The 9,202-nt window shown below is 41.6% G+C and overlaps 1 long non-coding RNA gene across 1 annotated transcript; it reads left to right on the plus strand.

Annotated features, from left to right (window-relative positions):
- Positions 1 to 2,601: 2,601 nt before the first annotated feature.
- Positions 2,602 to 8,081, plus strand: LOC106611669 (uncharacterized). Its single transcript, XR_001330137.1, has 2 exons — positions 2,602 to 2,797; positions 7,893 to 8,081. It is a non-coding gene; the product is annotated as an uncharacterized lncRNA (long non-coding RNA).
- The last annotated feature ends 1,121 nt before the right edge of the window (positions 8,082 to 9,202 follow it).

Here is a 9,202-nt window from a genome sequence, read left to right on the forward strand (position 1 = left end):
GGGAGCAGGCACAGGCTTCACCAGGCTGGGGAGACATGCAGGAAGCCTGGCTCTGGGCGCAGGACTCACCAGGCTGGGGAGACATGCAGGAGGCCTGGTCCTGGGCGCAGGCACAGGATAGACCGGGTCCTGGAGACGCACTAGAGGTCTGGAGCGCACGGCCTGCACAACCCGTCCTGGCTCGATGCCCACTCTCGCCCGGCAGATGTTAGGAGCTGGGATGTAGCGCACCGGGTGCTGAATGCGTACTGGGGACACCGTGCGCTCTGCCGCATAACACGGTGCCTGACCAGTACCACGCTGCCTCCTGTAAGCATGGGAAGTTGGCTCAGAATTCCTTCCTGACTCAGGCCAACTTCTCGTGTGCCCCCCCAAAACTTTTTTGGGGGCTGCCTCATGCCTGCTGCGCTCCCTTGCCTCATACCACCGCCTTTCAGCTTTTGCTGCCTCCAGTTCCTCTTTCGGGCGGCGATATTCCCCAGCTTGTCTCCATGGTCCCTTTCCGTCCAGAATTTCCTCCCAAGTCCACGAATCCTGAACCCTCTGCTCCTTGTTCCCACGCTGCTTGGTCCTCATATGGTGTGTAGATCTGTAACGGTCGTCATGAACACAGGACCAAAACGCAGCGGGAATATGAATGCTCATCTTTTTAATATTAAGAAAAGTGACCACTTACAAAATAAACAAAACAACGACTACACAGTTCCATAAGGTAAAGTAGCTATACAGAAAACATCTACCCACAAAACCCAAAGGAAAAACAGGCTGCCTAAGTATGACTCCCAATCAGCAACAACAATATACAGCTGTTCCTGATTGAGAGTCATACCCGGCCGAAACAAAGAAATCCCAAACATAAAAACACGGACATAGAATGCCCACCCAAATCACACCCTGACCAACCTAAATAGAGACATAAAAAGGTTCTCTCAGGTCAGGGCGTGACAAATGCCTTGCTTTCACAAACCACTATAATATATCGAGGCACTCCATTTAGTATGAAATGTTACGCTTCCAATGGTGTGTATTCATTTGTGGATGTCCATCACCCATTTCTTATTTACATTTATTTAACTAGGCAAGTCAGTTAAGAACAAATTCTTATTATGATATGTTACGAATTACAATTAATTTCATAAGTTACGAATTCGCAAAATGTACTATATGTTATGAATTTGCTAAACGAATGACATATTACAAATTCTAGCTTGGTGACTAGGTGGCTAACATTAGCTAGCTGGGGGTTTAGGAGTTAGGGTTAAGATTTGGGTTACATTTAAGAGTTAGGTTAAAGGGTTAATGTTAGGGTTAGGGGAAGGGTTAGCTAACATGTTTAGTTGTTGCAAAGTAGCTAAATGTAGTAAGTAGTCAAAGTTGCTAAAATGCTAAAGTTGTCCGCGATAAGATTCCGACTCGCAACCATTGGGTTAAGTTCTGGTTAAGTTTTGTATGGTATGTATTCATTTTTGGATGTCAATCACCCATTTCGTATGATATGTTAAGAATTCCAATTTGAATTATATGTTGCAAATTTGCAAAACATGTTATGACATTTTTGCTGCAACCTGGTCTCAGAGCATTTTTTTATTATTCTGTATGTAAATCGGAGACACCCATTTAGTATGAAATGTTATGTTTGGTATTGTATGTATTCATTTGTGGATGCCCATCACCCATTTCATATGATATGTTAGGGATTACAATTCATATTATATGTTACTAATTAGCATAACGTACTATATGCCACGAATTTGTAAAACGTGTGTTACGAATTCTAGCTAGATGGCTAGGTGGCTAATGTTAACTAGCTGGCTAGCGCTAGCTAAGCTAGGGGTTAGGGTTAAGGTTTGGGTTAAGTTTAGGAGTTAGTTTAAAGGGTTACGTTAGGGTTAGTGGAAGGGTTAGCTAAAAGGCTTAGGGTGAGGAGAAAGGTTAGCAAACATGCTAAGTAGCTAAAAAGTAGTAAATACTTAAAGTTTGGGTTGCTAGACGTTCACATTATAGGCTGACCCATCCCCCCAACCAACCACCCTAGTTTTGTTTATGCCTTGAAAGGGGAAGTTAAATCAAACACACTACTGGGCCCTTTTATAACACTTGCCCGTCTCTTTGTCAGTACCCCAGACCGTTTTTAGGTCCATTGTTTGAGTATTTCGATTTTTATATCAAAATGCTGAATTTCCGAAATTACGTCAAATTCATTAAATAAGGTGTATTTATTGTTAAATAAACAACAATTGGTGTCGGAATTGAATTGAGAAAAACATGTGTTGTTAAATCTAAACAGTATAAATAACAAAGACCTACTTCGCACTAGCGCAAAGGTGTCTTCATGGTTTTAAGATAAATAATTACAGGAAGCGTGACGAATTAGCGTCTTACTATTGGTCTTTTTTATTTTATTTTTTGTCTTAATATTGGTCTTCAAGAACGGAAATCAGAACATAATGAAGTATACAAAGAGATGGTAGCTAGCTAGGCTAGCAGTTAGTAACGTTAGTTGTCGAGTAACTGAGTTACGTTGGCCAAAATGAAGTACAATAATGTTCCGGTCAGATACAAATACACTACACATTTCCACTCTTTTCCTGACCGCGATGGAGCTTTGTATCATGCATAGCTGCAGCCATCTCACATCCTGCTTATGGTGTTGATATGACGCCCGAAGTCATACACCAGCTGCGGTTGACTGTGTCAAGTGATCACTGTGGCCACTGGCTACAATGTCGACCGGTTGAAACCGGGTTCTGTTCCCACAGTCTTTCCACCATGGACGGGAAAGCTCCAACCATTCAAGGTATGTTGCTAGCTAGCTAAGTTGCTAACACCTTTAGTAAGTTACCACAAAGTAATTTAGAATGTTATTTGTTTGACATTCCATGTACTAGTTCATGGTGTTTTTAGCTTAGCTACTACTGTAACGGTAACGTTATCCTTCTGGCTGTTTTGCTTATTTTGTTTTGTGATGCAATTCCCTTTTTTCATTATAACGTTACTGATAAGAAATAGTATAATTTTCTACTAGGCATCACAGTTTTCTGTAGTGCTATTGATTGCATAAAATGACGTGCCCTAGTTAAGGTCAATGAGAAGGACACAGCCCTAGCCAGAGCCATACAGATACAATACATATATGACTCTGGCCCTAGCTGGTGCATGAGTTGTAATGACAACAAACTAGCCCAACCTTTTATATTATTTAAATTAAAACATTTAGAATTTCAGCTCATGCCCTGAATTGAGATGTAATGACTGGCTCTGTATTATACCAGCCAACACTCTTTCTGTTTCTACCTGCCTAGGAGGGAACGGAAGAAGGAGAGGGGTGGTGGACAGACATGTGGATAGGACTATGAACTATACTGTCTGTGATTTTTCTTTGTTCAATTTCTCACATCTTCTTTGTAACCTTTTCGTACCCTTTTCAAAGAGGGAGCCCAATGTTCCTCCGTTCATGCCTCCTCCCAAAGAAATTCAGGAGAATGCAAGGAAAGACTAATTAGGACTCATTTATATTTTTTGTTATTCTGTTACACATCTTTCAGTAGATCCAGAAGCCATGTATAATATTTCACACAGGCTTCCATTAAATAACACCCTCTGTGTTCTGTTAGACAAGTAACTATTTATCCACAATATAGCAGGGGGTGTAAAGCCATAACACATACGTTTATCCAGCAACAGACTATGATCGATAATGTCAAAAGCCGCATTGAAGTCTAACAAAACAGCCCCCACATTCACTGTCTGTTGGTTGAGGTAGGCATCTCCATTCTGGTAAGAGCCTGTGTTTCCTCGACATCTGCTCGCTCCTGTCTCTCTCTAGCTCTTTTCTCTCGGTCAGCCTGCAAATGGAACAACTCAGCCTCAGTATACTCCGACACAAACCGATATGGCACAATAGTACCATTCTGAAAATAAGGCATGTCCCCAATTACCTCTTCGTTCTCGATCTGACATTCTTGACACTAATTACATTTGACGAGGGCAGCAAATAATGTGAGGGAGTGAGAACAGAAAATGATTGTTTCCATCCTTCAACCACGCCCACCTCGGAAGTCCCGGGTCCCAACTCAAGGGCACACATTCATCTACTTCCTGGATTTCAATACGAAAATTACATTTGTATTAATAGAGACAGATACCACCCAGTGTGGTTTGAACTGCATTTAGCACAGAACAACCTCTAGCAATATGGGGGAGAAACACATTACACCAAACAAAGGGAATACACATGAAAGCTCTCCTCTGCCTCTCCCATTTGTTTAGTTTAAAGAACTACTATTACTAAAGTTGGCAACATAAGAGGAAACTGTACGAGGCGTCTGCTGTTCCTCCTGTCTCTGCAATGCTTAAAGCCTGTGCTTCCACAAAGTGTGTGTATGTGTGTGTGGTCGTCATTATAACACGGACTACAAGCGGAGATAGGGACTTTTAAGATTTATGTGTGGGAGGCTGAAGCTCTCTATGGTGGTTATGTGGCAAGGTGAACAAAGCCGTCATGTTTTCATGTCTCCTGTGTTACTGGTGTGTTGGATCTCAATCTTTTCCAGCTGAAGAAATAGGGCGATAAAAATGAACTCATAAATACAATTCAGTGAGAATGTTTCACGTTTCTGGGAGTGGTTTTTGGCATGTCTAGGAGATTGAATGTCTGGTTTTTATTTTTATTTCTCAACAGGAGCAATTTCTAATATGATTTGTTTTGAATAATCTGATCTACAGTATAAAAGACAACAGGGTAAAATAAGATTGTCATCATAGGAAAGGAGCTGCTGTTGCATTTACATGACATAATGCTAAAATACTTGGATTTCACGTCATTCTCCTGTCCATTCTCTATGCCATTTTATTCTGTAGGCTAATATATTTCGTAGCCTTTTCTCAGATGTTATAGGCACTCTGCACTGTTGTGAGCAAACATGTCCAAAATGGCAAACAGCCAAGCTAGTGTTTTGATTTCAACCTGGCATGGGTAATGAAGATACTGTAGCTTTGGGCATTGACAAACATGTAAATGATCCCTCCGATAACATACAGCAGCTGCTCTCTCTATACCTCAGTGTTAGCCTCGCTCAGATGAACAGTGGCTATCATAACAACTGAACAGTGTTCACTTGCTGTAAAGGGCTGAGCTCAGTTTGGGCTCCAAGCATTTTTTGGGGGGTTAGTTTTTCTCTCGACTTCAAACTAATAAACTTGACATCAGCTACCCCTTAGATAGAGATTATCATCATAGAGTTATGTTTCACCCTTTAATTTTCTAACAGATCTTACAGCTCTCCTTGTGACTTTTTCTTTCAGGCCTTTATTAAACATTATCAAGCCAAGCGCAGATCTTCGTTGATCGCGCCTCCTGATTACATGTTGTTAAAAAAAAAAGAAGACCTTCGAGCACATTACGACTCACTATTTTGATTTGCTGCGGTAAACGGCACTGGAGCAATTGCACTAGGTCAAGAGGATCTATCAATTGCCTTCTCCTTTTCCAGGGATGGGTATGATTTATAATTGATGTAAAATGCTTGACACTTCTGAGTGGGGGGTAGGTACCATGTGTCAAATGTTAAGCGTTTACCTCTCCTGAGCCACGCCAAACAACTGTGTTATTCAAAACCAGAGGCAGATGCAAGTGTGCAATCCATTTAAAAGCAACTGCTTGAGGAGAAACCACAAGGGGAAGCATATTTAAATATTTTCCTGTATTTCATTGAGGTACGCTACCATGGGCGGGTAATAGGAGTCCCAGGGTATCTCATAGTCCTACAGTATATGGATTTATATTGAAACTATGTGAATGTTTGCCACATTTGAAGCGGGGAGACACCATAGGTCAAAGGTTAACATACTTTCTCTCTACAGACGGGATCAGGAACTAGGTGTAAATCAGAGTGAGAGGCAGATGCAATATGCAATCCATTTCATAGAAACTGCATGGGGAACATGATAAAGCAAAGCATTTTGAAATGCGTTTCTGTATACTGTATTTAATTAGGGAGGGTTCACACATCGTAAGAGAAGAGTGATGTTTTGATTAACAGTCTGACTAAATAATAAATGTCACACCTTCATAATACAACACATTTCATTCATGCTCTGCTATAGGTACAACTGTAACATCTTACAGCTTTGTACACTGTATAGTCAGCTGAGAACAAACTATTATGACATTGTTGGCATGGAGCCTAAAACCCTGTCAGATGGCCTCGAGGACAATCGGTTAAGTCCTTCCCGCTTGTACGGATGAATTCCCCATTTTACAGTCTCTGATAGTCTGACACTATCCAAGTGCGCTATCCAATTAAATAATTGTGATGATACAGTGTTGTGTTGCCAACAGTCTTGTCGATGGATCAGTGGATTCCAATCCACTCATTCTGACAGGAAGCTAGCAGGATGCATCTGACAGGATGCTAGCAAAGAACCCTGGAAGCTTTTATTTTATTTTATTAGCTCTAAAGGCCAATGACTCACTGTTTTTAGTCCTGTTAAAAGGCTTCTATTATAACCTCATGCCTATGAATCAAATGTGGTGCATATCGCATGTCCACTCACTGTATATTTTTCCAAATGTGTGAAACATAATGGAGGGATATGCCCAGGCAGTGGTGTGGTAAATGCAATATTTCTAATGGCTGCACACACAGCCGCCTGCAATGAGACATCAATTAAATCTGGTTATGCGCATGGATTAGAATTTACCTAACTGTAGGGAAACTCTGCATCTGGAAGCAGAGTGAAAGTGTGCACACATGATTAGTGGGTCTGTGTTGGGGTTATTCGTTATCAGAGTTGTCACCGAACATGTGTGTGTTGTTTTGGGTGTGAAATTACATCCATTCCAAATTGTTCACATTCATGTTGTACTGTATGTGGCCAGTATAGCAGCTCTTCTTTTAGGAATCTTTTGCAGGAGGGAACACTTGTATTTCCTTTTCTTCAAATCAAGCCTGAAGCAAAAACCTTTTACAATTTAAGCGTCCTTCTGCATGCTTCGTGTCCTTCGAAAGTTACAATGCATCAGTTTAGATTTACCTGAGTGATTCGAGAAGACAACCAGATTTTTTTTTTCTGCCATGAGAACACCTGATAAGACTCTTTCAAAAAAAGTTGCTCCCATATCTGATGTTCAGGACAGTCGAGCCCAGATAAGCATTATAACAAACACCATAGGCCTCATGCAAGTTCTGAATAAATCTGGAATGCTATGCCCTCTCTAGTTTCTTTTCAGCAAGCCTGACTTCCTTTCACCCTCTACATCTCCAAATGCATTTTTACTTTTGTGTGATTGTATTCAGCTTGGTGTAGACTTGTTACACCAGAAATGTGTACAACATTCACGTTAGAGAAAGACCTATGACAAGGGGCATTGGGCAAAATCCTAAAGGGCTGTGCAATGGCAAACTGCAGTAATCCAAAAACAAATTTTGGAGTTATTGTCATGTCCTGTCAATTTAAAATGCTATTGTTACTTTGGGCATTGCGTTTGTGTGATTAGAAGTAGAAGATATTACCCAAGTTGTCAAAAGGCTCACATCATAAGATAGTTCCAGTATTTTCTTCGGAAACATTCAGAAATGTAATACTGAGGTGCAATAAGAATATATGAAGATCTTCCATTCTGTCTTTTGATCCAGTTCCGCCTGTCCATGCTGACTGGAAGCCTACGGTTAGGCCACAGGAGGTGGTCTCCTCTCGCTGCACATGTCACACCCTGATCTGTTTCACCTGTCCTCGTTATTGTCTCCACCCCCTCCAGGTGTCGCTTGTTTTCCCCAGTGTATTTATCCCTGTGTTTCCTGTCTCTCTGTGCCAGTTCGTCTTGTATGTTCCAAGTCAACCAGCAGTTTTCCCTTACGCCTGCCTTTGCTATTCTTTTTTTTTCTTTCTAGTCCTCCCGGTTTCGACCCTTGCCTGTTCTGGACTCTGTACCTGCCTGCCTGACCATTCTGCCTGCCTTGACCACGAGCCTTTCTGCTACTCTGTACCTTATGAACTCTGATCTGTTTTTGACCTTTTGCCTGTCCACGACTATTCTCTTGGCTACTCCTTTTAGATTATTAAACATTGTAAGACTCCAACCATCTGCCTCCTGTGTCTGCATCTGGGTCTCGCCTTGTGTCATGATAGCACAACTCCACAGACATGGCCCTCAACATCACTCCTCTTGAACACTCAAGAAGTTTCAACACTGACAACTGCTTCTCTCTAGCTTGTCCTTGAGTTGGGGAGGTAAAAAGAAGGAAGGGTATGGGCCGAGAGAGGGACGAGGTGATGGCTGGAGCACATTGTTCCTGCTGCCAGCAGCCAGACCCAAAGGACAGGGGCAACAAACAAACCTTGACAGAATGGCAGCCATGCAATTAAGGGGCTCGTTTTGGTGCGATAATCTCTCAGCCTGCTTTAAGGTGTCAGCACTGAAGAAAGCTGTCCCCTGTGTTTGTGATGAGTTGGCTTAATTACAGCTTGGGGAAAGTATGTTTACGAAGGAACAGTTTTAGGAGTTGTATTGGTCGCCCCATTATAACAAAGTAATGTGGCCATTATGTAGTGATTCATCAACGATAGCTGAAGAATATATTGACTTAGAAATCCAAATCCTTCAATACACATAATACATGAAGTATATAACTATTTAGATGCTCCAAACAATTATGCAAATGATAAGTAATATCAAGTTAGCTTGCTTCAAATTTTACAACTCTATCCATTTTCTTTCTGCTAACTCAAGAAATTCAAGTGCATACACTGTTTATATGCAGCTCCTCCATTGTGGGTCCTGTGCCAGATCGCTTCTGGGTGTCACTTGGCAGATTCAGCTCAGAGTGGTTTATGTTATGTCTGGAGTGGATGCTGGGCCCCTCAATAATGCAGAGCTTTATCGGAACCAGAACTAAGCTTCTGACAGCTGCATTTGGAGGCTTTTTAATACAGCTTCTCATGAGAGCGAGAGGGAGAAGGAAAGATATAGACAGCGAGAGGTGGGGGTTCCTGGCTTAATTGCACTGAGTTGGTGGCTCAGAGCTCTCCGAGAAGTGAAAGTAATTTCACAAATTTCTGCCAAAACAAGCAGTGGGGAAATTTTTCAGCATCTTTAACTGTGACAAAATGCTATTCCAAGCGATGTTTTGGGGTCAACTAAATAAACCGATTATTCAAGATAAATTATTCACAGTGTATAGGTTTACAATCCCAGTCAACC

The sequence above is a fragment of the Salmo salar genome, chromosome ssa09 (assembly GCF_905237065.1).
Source record: "Salmo salar chromosome ssa09, Ssal_v3.1, whole genome shotgun sequence".
Taxonomy (NCBI): Eukaryota; Metazoa; Chordata; class Actinopteri; order Salmoniformes; family Salmonidae; genus Salmo; species Salmo salar.